The 16,442-nt window shown below is 61.6% G+C and overlaps 1 protein-coding gene across 1 annotated transcript in view; it reads left to right on the top strand.

Moving 5' to 3' along the window:
* polr3c (polymerase (RNA) III (DNA directed) polypeptide C) overlaps positions 1-16,442 on the top strand; it is a 483,038-nt gene that overhangs the window by 404,848 nt on the left and 61,748 nt on the right.

Raw genomic sequence — 16,442 nt, 5'->3', positions numbered from 1 at the left:
CCAGGGTTGGGTGGGGGGGGGGGGCAATGGAAGTAGATTCAATAGCAACTTTCAAGACAGGGATTGGAAAGCACTCCAAAGTCAGGGAGGGGGTGAGAAGGGCTGAGGGGCTGGGGTGGGGCGGTGGGGCAGCCAGGGTTGAATTGGACTGATCACTCAAAGCGCTAGCACAAGCTGGATGGGCTGAATGGCCTCCCCTTCCCACCACCCCCACCCCCCCCCATCCCCTGGTTGAGATGCAGCGTCCAGCGTGTGCTGGATCGGAGTGAGGGAACAAAGGGGACCTTTTTATACGAGGCCAACGCTGACGGAGATGTTACCAAGTGGAGCGGAATATTAATCAGTTCATTGTTCCCCAGAGTCCGGGAGGAAAGGGAGAGAGAGAGAGAGAGAGAGAAAGAAGGAACTGTTAACACATTCCTCACCGACCCTCAGCACTGACCCTCCGACAGTGCGGCTCTCCCTCAGTACTGACCCTCCGACAGTGCGGCACTCCCTCAGCACTGACCCTCCGACAGTGCCGCTCTCCCTCAGCACTGACCCTCCGACAGTGCGGCTCTCCCTCAGTACTGACCCTCCGACAGTGCGGCACTCCCTCAGCACTGACCCTCCGACAGTGCGGCACTCTCTCAGCACTGACCCTCCGACAGTGCGGCACTCCCTCAGCACTGACCCTCCGACAGTGCGGCTCTCCCTCAGCGCTGACCCTCCGACAGTGCGGCTCTCCCTCAGTACTGACCCTCCGACAGTGCGGCACTCCCTCAGCACTGACCCTCCGACAGTGCGGCACTCCCTCAGCACTGACCCTCCGACAGTGCGGCACTCCCTCAGCACTGACCCTCCGACAGTGCGGCACTCCCTCAGCACTGACCCTCCGACAGTGCTGTGCTCCCTCAGCGCTGACCCTCCGACAGTGCGGCTCTCCCTCAGCGCTGACCCTCCGACAGTGCTGTGCTCCCTCAGCGCTGACCCTCCGACAGTGCGGCACTCCCTCAGCACTGACCCTCCGACAGTGCGGCGCTCCCTCAGCACTGACCCTTTGACAGTGCGGCTCTCCCTCAGCGCTGACCCTCCGACAGTGCGGCTCTCCCTCAGCGCTGACCCTCCGACAGTGCGGCTCTCCCTCAGCGCTGACCCTCCGACAGTGCGGCTCTCCCTCAGCGCTGACCCTCCGACAGTGCTGTGCTCCCTCAGCGCTGACCCTCCGACAGTGCGGCTCTCCCTCAGCGCTGACCCTCCGACCGTGCGGCTCTCCCTCAGCGCTGACCCTCCGACCGTGCGGCTCTCCCTCAGCGCTGACCCTCCGACCGTGCGGCTCTCCCTCAGCGCTGACCCTCCGACCGTGCGGCTCTCCCTCAGCGCTGACCCTCCGACCGTGCGGCTCTCCCTCAGCGCTGACCCTCCGACCGTGCGGCTCTCCCTCAGCGCTGACCCTCCGACCGTGCGGCTCTCCCTCAGCGCTGACCCTCCGACCGTGCGGCGCTCACCCTGTGAATGTTGGACGCGTGTTTTTGAATGTTGAGGTTATTTCTAAGCGTGTGTGTGAGAGAGGGAGGGAGGGAGGGAGGTTCTGGTACAGCCTGCTCCGAGCTGGAATGAGATGGCTGTATGTGTGAGATGGAATTTCCCTCAGCATGAACAGAGGGGAGCATTCAGACTGGGAGAACCACGCTCGCTCGGGGCCCTGAACAAAGAGTCATTCACACTCCAGGGGTAGTGAGGGCCTCTCTCCCCCACCCCACCTCGGCTCACTCACTGCCCCCTGTCCCGGTGCTCCCTCTCCGGCCAGGCCTACGCTCCCCCTTCCCAGGGCAGGGGTTTGTGGGGGGTGGGGGTTGGGGGTCTTGATTCTCCCTCTTGCCCGCAACCAGAGTCAAAGGCCAAACTCCTTTTTTTTTTTTTTTGCACAAATCACTTTTATTTGTCAAGTCCCGAGTCTCGGGTCGAGGTCCCCATTCTCTGGGTGACGCTACAGCCTCTACACGGACCACCGGGGGGGTGGGGGGTGGGGGGTGGGGAGGGGGAAGCTGGAGAGAGGGAGGGAGGGGAGAGAGAGAGAGAGAGAGAGAGAGAGAGAGGGGGTGGGGCGGAGAGAGAGAGAGACAGAGAGAAAGACAGCAGGTGTGAGAGAGAAGGAATTGGGGCGGGGGGGAGAGAGAGGTGGAGAGAGAGGGGGAGAGAGAGAGGGGGAGAGAGAGAGGGTGAGAGGGGGAGTGAGGGGTGGGAAAGAGAGGGGGTGGGGGGGAGAGACAGAGAGAGAGAGAGAGAGAGAAAGACAGCAGGTGTGAGAGAGAAGGAATTGGGGAGGGGGGAGAGAGAGGGGGGGGGCGAGGAGGAGGGGGTGAGGGGGGAGAGACGAGGGGTTGAGGGGGGGAGAGAGGGGAGTGAGAGGGGATTGAGGGGGGAGAGAGTGGGGGGGTGGGGGGAGAGAGGGAGAAGGGGGTAGAGAGAGAGAGGTGGGTTCTGGTTCTGGTTCCGGTTGTGGTTCTGGATCTGGTTCCAGCTGTGGTTGTGGTTCTGGATCTGGTTCCGGTTCTGGATCTGGTTGTGGTTCTGGATCTGGTTGTGGTTCTGGATCTGGTTCCAGTTGTGGTTCTTGTTCTGGATCTGGTTCCAGTTCTGGTTGTGGTTCTGGATCTGGTTCCGGTTCTGGATCTGGTTGTGGTTCTGGATCTGGTTCCAGTTGTGGTTCTTGTTCTGGATCTGGTTCCAGTTGTGGTTGTGGTTCTGGATCTGGTTCCGGTTCTGGATCTGGTTGTGGTTCCAGTTCTGGTTGTGGTTCTGGATCTGGTTCCAGTTGTGGTTCTTGTTCTGGATCTGGTTCCAGTTGTGGTTGTGGTTCTGGATCTGGTTCCGGTTCTGGATCTGGTTGTGGTTCTGGATCTGGTTGTGGTTCTGGATTTGGTTCCAGTTGTAGTTCTGGATCTGGTTCTGGATCTGGTTGTTGTTCTGGATCTGGATCTGGTTGTGGTTCTGGATCTGGTTGTGGTTCTGGATCTGGTTGTGGTTCTGGATCTGGTTCTGGATCTGGATCTGGTTGTGGTTCTGGATCTGGTTGTGGTTCTGGATCTGGTTGTGGTTCTGGATCTGGTTCTGGATCTGGTTGTGGTTCTGGATCTGGTAGTGGTTCTGGATCTGGTTCTAGTTCCCAGTTTCCCTTCACCGCCTCCTTCGAAACGCTGCCAAAGGGAACAAACAAAATAAACTGATCAGAGCGAACCCGTCCCAGACAGCTCAGGGCCAGGCCATTCGGCCCGTCCCAGACAGCTCAGGGCCAGGCCACTCGGCCCGTCCCAGACAGCTCAGGGCCAGGCCACTCGGCCCGTCCCAGACAGCTCAGGGCCAGGCCACTCGGCCCGTCCCAGACAGCTCAGGGCCAGGCTGCTCGGCCCATCTGCTCCAGGCTGGGTGTTTCCTACACCACGCCCCTATCTTCCCTACCCACTATCCTCCTTACCCCCTAACCCCCTAACCTTTACCACCCCACTAACCCCCTAACCCCTAGCCCCCTACCCTCTAACACCCCCCACCCCCCTAACCTTTACCACCCCACTAACCCCCTAACCCCTAGCCCCCTAACCAGGCTGCTCCTCCTCCTCTCCCCCCACCCACAGTGCAGGAGAGGCCCCTAACCCCCTACACCCACCCCCCTACCCCCTAATCCCTACCCCCTAAATCCCCTAAACCCCACCCCCCCACCCCCTATCCCTTAACCCCCTAAACTCTAACCCCTCTACCCCCGAACCCCTCTACCCCCCCCTAACCACCCACCCCCCCCCCAATCCCCGCTAACCCCTACCGCGCTACCCCCCCTACCCCCGGCCAGTCTCCCCCTCCTCTCTCCCCTCCTCCGACAGCTCAGGAGAGGCTATTTGCTGCCATCAGCTCAGTGCTGTCTCTCCGGGTGGGGCTATCCGATTAATCCCACTCCCCCTCGCCACCCTCCTTCCACCCCCCCCCCCACTCTCCCCCACTCTCTCCCCACCCCCACCCCCCACCCCCCCACCATTTTCCTTCTCGCGTTTCCTCCTCCTTCCAGTCTTAATCCAAATCCACCCCCACCACCCACCCCCACACCAACCCGAGGAATCCAATTCTCCGCCCCCCTCCCCCTTCTGAGGGGGGGGGTGGGGGAATCTACCTCTGCCTCCCCTTCAGGCAGCACCTTCCAGATCACAACCACCACTGCAACCCGCCCCACCCCAAAAAAAAAACACATTCTCCCCCCACCCACCCACCCGACTCTGGCCCTTCGGCCCATTCCCCTCGATCTAGTGCCCCCTCTGGTTACCGACCCTCCCACCTCTGGGGGAATCTGTTTTGTCTTATTGCCCCCCCCATGACCCCTTCTCTGCTTCCAGAAACTAATGGGATTGGAAAGCTGATAAATCCACCACCCCCCCCCCCGCCCCCCCCCACACAACGCCACCCACACCTAGCAACCCGACATCAGTAGCGGGGAAAACGCCGGAGTCTGTCAACAAGGATGCGATAACAGACAATGGGGAATCACGGTTTAAACTGAGGATGCAACTAGAAGGGGAGATAAGGGGGAACCAGTGGATGTGCTGTATTTGGATTTTCAGAAAGCTTTCGATAAGGTCGTTCAATCCCTCCACCACCACCGACGCACAGTAGCAGCAGTGTGTGTACCATCTACAAGATGCACTGCAGCAACTCACCAAGGCTCCTTTGACAGCGCCGCCCAAACCCACGACTGCTACCGTCTAGAAGGACAAGGGCAGCAGACACATGGGGAACACCCACCACCTGGAAGTTCCCCCTCCGAGCCCCTCACCATCCCGACTTGGAAATATATCGGCCATTCCTTCACTGTCGCTGGGTCAAAATCCTGGAACTCCCTCCCTAACAGCGCTGTGGGTGTACCTACACCACAGGGGACAAAATCCTGGAACTCCCTCCCTAACAGCGCCGTGGGTGTACCTACACCACAGGGACAAAATCCTGGAACTCCCCCCCTAACAGCACCGTGGGTGTACCTACACCACAGGGACAAAATCCTGGAACTCCCTCCCTAACAGCGCTGTGGGTGTACCTACACCACAGGGGACAAAATCCTGGAACTCCCTCCCTAACAGCGCTGTGGGTGTACCTACACCACAGGGGACAAAATCCTGGAACTCCCTCCCTAACAATGCTGTGGGTGTACCTACACCACACAGGGGACAAAATCCTGGAACTCCCTCCCTAACGGCGCCGTGGGCGTACCTACACCACACTGGGGACTGCAGCGGTTCAAGAAGGCAGCACACCGCCACCTTTTTGAGGGGCAACCAGGAGAGATTGCGGACACCCCCGGGGACTGCATTCTCTCGGGTTCCGAAGAACGAGAGGGGATCTCGTTGAAGCGAATAAAATTCTCACAGAGCTCGACGGGGGAGATGCAAGAAGGACGTTCCCCCACCCAGCACCCCCACCACACCCCCCCCAACCCCCTAGCTGGGGTGGGGTCTAGAAGTAGGGGGGGGCAGACAGTCTCAGAATAAGGGGCAGGCCAGTTGGGACAGAGATGAGGAGGAATCTCTTCACTCAGAGGGTGGGGAATCTCTGGAATTCTCTACCCCAGAGGTCTGCGGGAGTCCAGTCGCTGAGCATGAGGGTAACACTTCCAATCAATACTGTTTACCTCCAACACTCCCCATGGGAGCGAGTCTCACATCCGTCACTGCCCCCTGGGAACAGAGGTTTCTCCTGAACTCCCCGTTGGACTTATTCGTATGGACAGGCCCTGAGTTCTGGTCTCCCCTCCTCCACCTAAGTAGGAACACCTGCAGGTCGACACAATCGAATCCCTGTCTACTCTTCAAGACCTCACCCTCTCGTTCCTTGAGAAAAGACCCCCAGCCCGTTCAATCTTGCCTGTTGCATTTAATCCCTCCCTTCCGGTACGGTCTTTATAAATCCTGATTACACCGTCCCCAGTGCCTCGATGTCCTTCTGTTTAAAAAAATACAGAGACTGGAACTGTGCACGGTGCTCGGAGTATGGTCTAACCCAGGGGGATACGGAGACCGGAACTGTACACGGTGCTTCGAGTGTGGTCTAACCCAGGGGTAAACGGAGACCGGAACTGTGCACGGTGCTCCGAGTGTGGTCTAACCGAGGGTTACGGAGACCGGAACTGTGCACGGTGCTCCGAGTGTGGTCCAACCGAGGGGATACGGAGACCGGAACTGTGCACGGTGCTCCGAGTGTGGGTCTAACCGAGGGGGATACGGAGACCGGAATTGTGCATGGTGCTCCGAGTGTGGTCTAACCGAGGGGGATACGGAGACCGGAACTGTGCATGGTGCTCCGAGTGTGGTCTAACCGAGGGGGGATACGGAGACCGGAACTGTGCACGATGCTCCGAGTGTGGTCTAACCGAGGGGGATACAGAGACCGGAACTGTGCACGGTGCTCCGAGTGTGGTCTAATCGAGGAGGATACGGAGACCGGAACTGTGCACGGTGCTCGGAGTGTGTCTAACCAAGGGGGATACGGAGACCGGAACTGTGCACGGTGCTCCGAGTGTGGTCTAACTGAAGGATACAGAGACCGGAACTGTGCATGGTGCTCCGAGTGTGGTCTAACCGAGGGGGAGACGGAGACCGGAACTGTGCACGGTGCTCCGAGTGTGGTCTACCGTGGGGGTTACGGAGACCGGAACTGTGCACGGTGCTCCGAGTGTGGTCTAACCGAGGGGGATACGGAGACCGGAACTGTGCACGGTGCTCCGAGTGTGGACTAACCCAGGGGATACGGAGACCGGAACTGTGCACGGTGCTCCGAGGTCTTACGCACGTTTAACAAGAACCTGTTTGCTTTTCGATTCGATGCCTTGAGAAATGAAACCCAGTCACTATCCCGAACGACTGTGAAAGCAAGGTCAGGGTCTGGGACCCTTCCAAAGACCTCCGACCACAGGCCGGCCTCGAACCCTGACCCCTGACCCCTGGAGGGTTAGCGCCACCTGCTCACCTTTCCTCTTCTTTGGAACAATTTTCCTCTTCTTCCGTTTGGGAGCAGAATCCTGGAGCCAAGAGAAAGAGGAGGGTCAGTGCTGAGGGAGAGCCGCACTGTCGGAGGATCAGTGCTGAGGGAGAGCCGCACTGTCGGAGGGTCAGTGCTGAGGGAGAGCTGCACTGTCGGAGGGTCAGTGCTGAGGGAGAGCCGCACTGTCGGAGGGTCAGTGCTGAGGGAGCGCCGCACTATCGGAGGGTCAGTGCTGAGGGAGTGCCGCACTGTCGGAGGGTCAGTGCTGAGGGAGCGCCGCACTATCGGAGGGTCAGTGCTGAGGGAGTGCCGCACTGTCGGAGGGTCAGTGCTGAGGGAGAGCTGCACTATCGGAGGGTCAGTGCTGAGGGAGTGCCGCACTGTGGGAGGGTCAGTGCTGAGGGAGAGCCGCACTGTCGGAGGGTCAGTGCTGAGGGAGAGCCGCACTATCGGAGGGTCAGTGCTGAGGGAGTGCCGCACTGTCGGAGGGTCAGTGCTGAGGGAGAGCCGCACTGTCGGAGGGTCAGCGCTGAGGGAGAGCCGCACTGTCGGAGGGTCAGCGCTGAGGGAGAGCCGCACTGTCGGAGGGTCAGCGCTGAGGGAGAGCCGCACTGTCGGAGGGTCAGTGCTGAGGGAGAGCCGCACTGTCGGAGGGTCAGTGCTGAGGGAGAGCCGCACTGTCGGAGGGTCAGTGCTGAGGGAGAACCGCACTGTCGGAGGGTCAGTGCTGAGGGAGTGCCGCACTGTCGGAGGGTCAGTGCTGAGGGAGAGCCGTACTGTCTGAGGGTCAGTACTGAGGGAGAGCCGCACTGTCGGAGGGTCAGTGCTGAGGGAGAGCCGCACTGTCGGAGGGTCAGTACTGAGGGAGTGCCGCACTGTCGGAGGGTCAGTGTTCTGTGTACAGGACTGTGGGTGATCTAATGGAAGCATTTGGGAGGATGGGCAGTTTATTCACCGTTTCTGGTGTCTCTCCTGTCAGGGCCCCGATACTCCCGAAATGTGTGAGGGATCCCAGCTGTGAAGTCATTGCCAGGGCTCGCTTCTGACGATCCTTCTTCGGCACATTGAGGCGCACCATCATCGATTCCTCATACTGAACCCTATAGAGAGAGAGCGGGGGGAGCGAGAGAGATAGGGGGCGAGAGAGAGAGAGGGGAGAGAGAGAGAGAGGGGAGAGAGAGAGAGAGAGAGAGAGAGGGGAGAGAGAGAGAGGGGGAGAGAGAGAGAGAGAGCGGGGGGAGCGAGAGAGAGAGCGCGGAGGGAGCGAGAGAGAGAGAGCGGAGGGAGCGACAGAGAGCGGGGAGAGAGCAGAAGTAGCAACAGAGAGAGATCGGATAGAGAGCGGATGGAGCGACAGAGAGCAGAGGGAGCGACAGAGAGAGAGCGGCAGGAGAGCGGAGGGAGTGACAGAGAGAGCGGCAGGAGAGACAAAGAGAGAGAGTGGAGGGAGCAACAGAGAGAGTGGCGAGAGAGCAGAGGGAGCGACAGAGAGAGCAGATGGAGCGACAGAGAGAGAGAGAGCGGGAGAGCAACAGAGAGAGCGGAGAGAGAACAGAGGGAGCGAGAGAGAGAGCGGAGGGAGCGACAGAGAGGGAAATGGGGGTGTAGAGAGAGAATGAGAAGAGGGGGTCAGAGAGAGAGAGTGTGGAGAGAGAGGGAGGAGGATGTGGAGAGGGAGGGAGGAGGGTGTGGAGAGAGAGGGAGGAGGGTATTGGGAGAGAGAGGGAGGAGGGTGTAGAGAGAGAGGGAGGAGGGTATTGGGAGAGAGAGGGAGGAGGATGTGGAGAGAGAGGGAGGAGGGTGTAGAGAGAGAGGGAGGAGGGTGTAGAGAGAGAGGGAGGAGGGTGTAGAGAGAGGGAGGAGGGTATTGGGAGAGAGAGGGAGGAGGGTGTGGGTAGAGAGAGGGAGGGAGAGAGAGCGGGGTAGGGTGCGGAGAGAGAGGGAGGGAGAGAGAGGGAGGAGGGTGCGGGGAGAGAGGGAGGGAGAGAGAGCAGGGTAGGGTGCGGGGAGAGAGGGGGAGGGAGAGACAGCGGGGTAGGGTGCGGGGAGAGAGGGGGAGGGAGAGAGAGCGGGGTAGGGTGTGGGGAGAGAGGGGGAGGGAGAGACAGCGGGGTAGGGTGCGGGGAGAGAGGGAGGGAGAGAGAGAGGGGTAGGGTGTGGGGAGAGAGGGGGAGGGAGAGACAGCGGGGTAGGGTGCGGGGAGAGAGGGGGGAGAGAGAGTGGGGTAGGGTGCGGGGAGAGGGAGGGAGAGAGAGCAGGGTAGGGTGCGGGGAGAGAGGGAGGGAGAGAGAGCAGGGTAGGGTGCGGGGAGAGAGGGGGGAGAGAGAGCGGGGTAGGGTGCGGGGAGAGGGAGGGAGAGAGAGCGGGGTAGGGTGCGGGGAGAGAGGGGGAGGGAGAGAGAGTGGGGTAGGGTGCGGAGAGAGAGTGGGAGGGGGAGAGAGCAGGGTAGGGTGTGGGGAGAGAGGGGGAGGGAGAGAGAGCGGGGTAGGGTGCGGGGAGAGAGGGGGAGGGAGAGAGAGCAGGGTAGGGTGCGGGGAGAGAGGGGGGAGAGAGGGCGGGGGTAGGGTGCGGGGAGAGAGGGAGAGGGAGAGAGAGCGGGGTAGGGTGCGGGGAGAGAGGGGGGAGAGAGAGAGCGGGTGCGGAGAGAGGGAGGGAGAGAGAGCGGGGTGCGGAGAGAGGGAGGGAGAGAGAGAGAGAGCAGGGTAGGGTGCGGGGAGAGAGGGGGGAGAGAGAGCAGGGTAGGGTGCGGGGAGAGAGGGGGAGGGAGAGAGAGCGGGGTAGGGTGCGGGGAGAGAGGGAGAGGGAGAGAGAGCGGGGTAGGGTGCGGGGAGAGAGGGGGGAGAGAGAGCGGGGTAGGGTGCGGGGAGAGAGGGGGGAGAGAGAGCGGGGTAGGGTGCGGGGAGAGAGGGGGGAGAGAGAGCGGGGTAGGGTGCGGGGAGAGAGGGGGGAGAGAGAGCGGGGTAGGGTGCGGGGAGAGAGGGAGGGAGAGAGAGCGGGGTAGGGTGCGGGGAGAGGGAGGGAGGGGGAGAGAGCAGGGTAGGGTGTGGGGAGAGAGGGGGAGGGAGAGAGAGCGGGGTAGGGTGCGGAGAGAGAGGGAGGGAGAGAGAGGGAGGAGGGTGTAGAGAGAGGGAGGGAGAGAGAGCGGGGTAGGGTGCGGAGAGAGAGGGAGGGAGAGAGAGGGAGGAGGGTGCGGGGAGAGAGGGAGGGAGAGAGAGCAGGGTAGGGTGCGGGGAGAGAGGGGGAGGGAGAGAGAGTGGGGTAGGGTGCGGGGAGAGAGGGAGGGAGAGAGAGAGCGGGTGCGGAGAGAGGGAGGGAGAGAGAGCGGGGTGCGGAGAGAGGGAGGGAGAGAGAGTGGGGTGGGGAGAGAGGGAGGGAGAGAGAGCGGGGTACGGAGAGAGGGAGGGAGAGAGAGCGGGGGTAGGGTGCGGAGAGAGAGAGGGAGAGAGAGAGAGAGCAGGGTAGGGTGCGGGGAGAGAGGGAGGGAGAGAGAGTGGGTGCGGAGAGAGGGAGGGAGAGAGAGCGGGGTAGGGTGCGGGGAGAGAGGGAGGGAGAGAGAGCGGGGGTAGGGTGCGGAGAGAGGGAGGGAGAGACAGCGGGGTAGGGTGCGGGGAGAGAGGGAGGGAGAGAGAGCGGGGTAGGGTGCGGGGAGAGAGGGAGGGAGAGAGAGCGGGGTAGGGTGCGGGGAGAGAGGGAGGGAGAGAGAGAGCGGGTGCGGAGAGAGGGAGGGAGAGAGAGCGGGGTGCGGAGAGAGGGAGGGAGAGAGAGCGGGGTGGGGAGAGAGGGAGGGAGAGAGAGCGGGGTGCGGAGAGAGGGAGGGAGAGAGAGTGGGGTGGGGAGAGAGGGAGGGAGAGAGAGCGGGGTACGGAGAGAGGGAGGGAGAGAGAGCGGGGTGGGGAGAGAGGGAGGGAGAGAGAGCGGGGGTACGGAGAGAGGGAGGGAGAGAGAGCGGGGTAGGGTGCGGGGAGAGAGGGGGAGGGAGAGAGAGCAGGGTAGGGTGCGGGGAGAGAGGGGGGAGAGAGAGCGGGGTAGGGTGCGGGGAGAGAGGGAGAGGGAGAGAGAGCGGGGGTAGGGTGCGGGGAGAGAGGGGGAGGGAGAGAGAGCGGGTGCGGAGAGAGGGAGGGAGAGAGAGCGGGGTGCGGAGAGAGGGAGGGAGAGAGAGAGAGAGCAGGGTAGGGTGCGGGGAGAGAGGGGGGAGAGAGAGCAGGGTAGGGTGCGGGGAGAGAGAGGGGGAGGGAGAGAGAGCGGGGTAGGGTGCGGGGAGAGAGGGAGAGGGAGAGAGAGCGGGGGTAGGGTGCGGGGAGAGAGGGGGGAGAGAGAGCGGGGTAGGGTGCGGGGAGAGAGGGGGGAGAGAGAGCGGGGTAGGGTGCGGGGACGAGAGGGGGAGAGAGAGAGCGGGGTAGGGTGCGGGGAGAGAGGGGGGAGAGAGAGCGGGGTAGGGTGCGGGGAGAGAGGGAGGGAGAGAGAGCGGGGTAGGGTGCGGGGAGAGGGAGGGAGGGGGAGAGAGCAGGGTAGGGTGTGGGGAGAGAGGGGGAGGGAGAGAGAGCGGGGTAGGGTGCGGAGAGAGAGGGAGGGAGAGAGAGGGAGGAGGGTGTAGAGAGAGGGAGGGAGAGAGAGCGGGGTAGGGTGCGGAGAGAGGGAGGGAGAGAGAGGGAGGAGGGTGCGGGGAGAGAGGGAGGGAGAGAGAGCAGGGTAGGGTGCGGGGAGAGAGGGGGAGGGAGAGAGAGTGGGGTAGGGTGCGGGGAGAGAGGGAGGGAGAGAGAGAGCGGGTGCGGAGAGAGGGAGGGAGAGAGAGCGGGGTGCGGAGAGAGGGAGGGAGAGAGAGTGGGGTGGGGAGAGAGGGAGGGAGAGAGAGCGGGGTACGGAGAGAGGGAGGGAGAGAGAGCGGGGTAGGGTGCGGAGAGAGAGAGGGAGAGAGAGAGAGAGCAGGGTAGGGTGCGGGGAGAGAGGGAGGGAGAGAGAGTGGGTGCGGAGAGAGGGAGGGAGAGAGAGCGGGGTAGGGTGCGGGGAGAGAGGGAGGGAGAGAGAGCGGGGTAGGGTGCGGAGAGAGGGAGGGAGAGACAGCGGGGTAGGGTGCGGGGAGAGAGGGAGGGAGAGAGAGCGGGGTAGGGTGCGGGGAGAGAGGGAGGGAGAGAGAGCGGGGTAGGGTGCGGGGAGAGAGGGAGGGAGAGAGAGAGCGGGTGCGGAGAGAGGGAGGGAGAGAGAGCGGGGTGCGGAGAGAGGGAGGGAGAGAGAGCGGGGTGGGGAGAGAGGGAGGGAGAGAGAGCGGGGTGCGGAGAGAGGGAGGGAGAGAGAGTGGGGTGGGGAGAGAGGGAGGGAGAGAGAGCGGGGTACGGAGAGAGGGAGGGAGAGAGAGCGGGGTGGGGAGAGAGGGAGGGAGAGAGAGCGGGGTACGGAGAGAGGGAGGGAGAGAGAGCGGGGTAGGGTGCGGAGAGAGAGAGGGAGAGAGAGAGAGAGCAGGGTAGGGTGCGGGGAGAGAGGGAGGGTGGGAGAGAGAGTGGGTGCGGAGAGAGAGAGGGAGAGAGAGCGGGGTGCGGAGAGAGGGAGGGAGAGAGAGCGGGGTGTGGAGAGAGGGAGGGAGAGAGAGCGGGGTGGGGAGAGAGGGAGGGAGAGAGAGTAGGGTGGGGAGAGAGGGAGGGAGAGAGAGCGGGGGTGGGGAGAGAGGGAGGGAGAGAGAGCGAGGTGCGGAGAGAGGGAGGGAGAGAGAGCGGGGTGGGGAGAGAGGGAGGGAGAGAGAGCGAGGTGCGGAGAGAGGGAGGGAGAGAGAGCGGGGTGCGGAGAGAGGGAGGGAGAGAGAGCGGGGTGCGGAGAGAGGGAGGGAGAGAGAGCGGGGTGCGGAGAGAGGGAGAGAGAGAGAGCGGGGTGCGGAGAGAGAGAGAGGTAGAGGGATTTAACATCACTTTGCAATGACCAAGATCTCAACACCTCTCTCACCATCACTCACCTCCGAGGAACCACACTCTCGGGCTAGACCCGGAAGCTGGCCATTCGGCCCATCCTCTCCGCACCAGCCTCCTCCTATTCCCTCCACACCCCCCTCCCCCTCCACCCCCCCCTCCCCCTAGCCACTCGCATCTCCCCCCTTCTACTCCTCTCTCTCTCAGCTTCCCTCCCACATTAAACACGTCGACACTCTTCACCAGAAACCACGCCCGGTTCATCCCCGCTCTCTCTGGATAGGGAGGTTTCTCCTGAACACCCCCCCCCCCCACGCCCGACGGGATTGATCAGTGTCTTTCTCTCTCTCTCACATTGATGGCCCCCCCCTCAACCTCCACCCCCATTCCCGTGCCCAGCTCTCCTCTCCCCTCCATCAAGAGGAAACTCCTTCTCTACGTCCACCCTACCCAAACCCTTTCCAGAACTGGAATTTCTCCGAGGGTGTAACGAGTAGAGTCGATGAGGGGGGAGCCAGTGGATGTGGTTTATTTGGACTTTCAGAAGGCTTTCGACAAAGTCCCACATAAGAGATCGGGGTGTAAAATTAAAGCGCATGGGATTGGGGGTAGTGTGTTGAGATGGATAGAAAACTGGTTAGCAGACAGGAAACAAAGAGTAGGAATAAACGGGTCTTTTTACGAATGGCAGACAGTGACTAGTGGGGTACCGCAGAGATCGGTGCTGGGACCTCCAGCTACTCACAATATATATTCATGATTTAGATGAGGGAACTAAATGTAATATCTCCAGATTTGCAGATGACACAAAGCTGGGTGGGAGGGTGAGCTGTGAGGGGGATGCAGAGATGCTTCAGTGTTATTTGGACAAGCTGAGTGAGTGGGCAAATGCATGGCAGATGCAGTGTAATGTGGTTAAATGTGAGGTTATCCACTTTGGTAGCAAAAACAGGAAGGCAGATTATTATCTGATCGGCTACTGAGAGTGGGGAATGTGCAACGAGACCTGGGTGTCCTTGTACACCAGTCGCTGAAGGTAAACATGCAGGTACAGCAGGCGGTAAAGAAGGTAAATGGTATGTTGACCTTCATAGCGAGAGGATTCGAGTACAGGAACAGGGATGTCTTGCTGCAATTGTACAGGGCCTTGGTGAGACCACACCTGGAATATTGTGTGCAGTTTTGGTCTCCTTATCTGAGGAAGGATGTTCTTGCTATAGAGGGAGAGCAGCGAAGGTTTACCAGACTGATTCCTGGGATGGGGGGACTGACATATGAGGGGAGATTGAGTCAGTTAGGATTATATTCGCTGGAGTTCAGAAGAATGAAGGGGGGGTGGAATCTCATAGAAACCTATAAAATTCTAACAGGACCAGACAGGGTAGATGCAGGAAGGATGTTCCCGATGGTGGTGATGGGGGGAGTCCAGAACCAGGGGTCACAGTCTAAGGATACGGGGTAGACCATTTAGGACTGAGATGAGGAGAAATGTCTTCACCCAGAGAGCGGTGAGCCTGTGGGATTCAACACCACAGAAAGGAGTTGAGGCCCAAACATTGTGTGTTTTCAAGGAGTTAGATATAGCTCTTGGGGGGGGGGGCGAAAGGGGTCAAAGGGTATGGGGAGAAAGTGGGGAGCAGGATATTGAGTTGGACGATCAGCCTTGATCATAACGAATGGGGGGAGCAGGGCTTGAAGGGCTGAATGGTCTACCTCCCCGCTCCTGGTCTCCATATTTCTATGATCCGGTCGGCCTGTATCCCGCCGGAAACACCACAGCAACGGCACCGAGACACAGGGGCGCCGAGCGCCGGGCCCCTCAGTCACGCCACCCCCCCCCCCCACCCTCCCACCCTCCCACCCTCCACCCCCCCACCCCCGCAAAACCCTGCCTCACTTGCCTGTGGACCTCCTCCCGGCTGTGCCTCATGGCGTGGTAGTCCCGGCCGTCTCGTTGCTCCTCGGGGGTGTCGGCGTACTGCTCCTGCAGCTCCCGGATCATCGAGCTGCTCAGCGCCCGCCGCTTGGCCCGTTCCAGAACCTTCCGCTCCTTCTCCGTCCTCGTCTGGTCCGCTTCTGCGCGGCCGGCAGTGGGAAGGAGGATCAGAGGTTACCACAACGCGGAATGGTGGGGGAGGGGACGGGGAGGGTGGGGGGTGGGGGGGGGGTGGAGGGGTGGGGCGGAGGGGGGAATAGTCCCCCGTTGCTCTCCCTCTCCACGGCAAAGTCGTGGCCAGTCGGATCTGAGGTGCCAACCCATCCGCACCGTGTTCTCCCGCAGTACGAATTGTTGTGAGAGTTCCGAACGTCGGGATGTTTGGCCACAGTTGCACAGGGCGTTGGTAGACCACAACCCGCGGTCCGGTACACACGGTTTTGGTCTCCTTGTTTGAAAGAGGATAATAATTGGGTCCGAAGAGGTTCGGGGAAGGTTCGCCGTGAGTGACCCCTGGGGCGAAGGGCTTAGCCGATGAGGAAAGGCTGGGCAGGTCGGGTCTGTACCCGCTGGAGCTCAGGATAACGAGAGCCCATCTTATCGGGAACCTCTAAGATTCTAAGGACGCTCGACAGGATGGAGGCTAAGACGATGTTTCGCCAACCCCACCTCCCCCCCCCGACAGCCTCGTAGGGGGAGTCTAGAACGAGGGGGAGGGTGGGGCGGGGTGGGGGGTGCAGAGTGTTAGAATAAGGGGCGTCTCCCATCGGAGACGGGGACGAGGAGGAGTTCCCTCTCTCGGAGGGTGGTCAGTCCGTGGAACTCTCTCTCTCTCGTCCAGGAGGCCAAATCAGACCGGCCACGATCGGAGCAGGCTCGAGAGGGGCCGAATGGCCCACTCCCTGCTCCCATTTGGTTACGTGTGATAAGTGAGAGAGACGGAGAGACCGGGGGGGAGGGGAGGGTGCGGAGGGTTACAGACAGAGGTGGCGGAGCTCAGGGAGGGGGGACATGGGTGATCCCAGAGCTGGCGTGGGAGGCTCTACTCGTTACTTACCATAGTGCATGGGAACAAGCCGCGGGGGGACATAGATCTTCTTCGACTTCAGGCCATAGTCCTTATTCTGAATCTGCTGATCCTCCTCATCATCATCATCGTCCTCATCCTCCACGACCTAGATTCACATCACAAGGCGGGGAGGAATCCATCAGCCGAACAGTCCACCGCCTCACCCAAACAGACACCCGCAGTGGGAGGGTCAGTGCTGAGGGAGAGCTGCACTGTCGGAGGGTCAGCGCTGAGGGAGAGCCGCACTGTCGGAGGGTCAGCGCTGAGGGAGAGCCGCACTGTCGGAGGGTCAGCGCTGAGGGAGAGCCGCACTGTCCGAGGGTCAGCGCTGAGGGAGAGCCGCACTGTCGGAGGGTCAGCGCTGAGGGAGAGCCACACTGTGGGAGGGTCAGCGCTGAGGGAGAGCCGCACTGTCGGAGGGTCAGCGCTGAGGGAGAGCCGCACTGTCGGAGGGTCAGTACTGAGGGAGAGCCGCACTGTCGGAGGGTCAGCGCTGAGGGAGCTCCGCACTGTCGGAGGGTCAGTGCTGAGGGAGAGCCGCACTGTC

Source organism: Carcharodon carcharias, chromosome 36, assembly GCF_017639515.1.
Source record: "Carcharodon carcharias isolate sCarCar2 chromosome 36, sCarCar2.pri, whole genome shotgun sequence".
In the NCBI taxonomy this organism is placed as follows: Eukaryota; Metazoa; Chordata; class Chondrichthyes; order Lamniformes; family Lamnidae; genus Carcharodon; species Carcharodon carcharias.
Note: the sequence above shows the minus strand (reverse complement) of the source record. Positions and strands in the feature narration are given on the sequence as shown.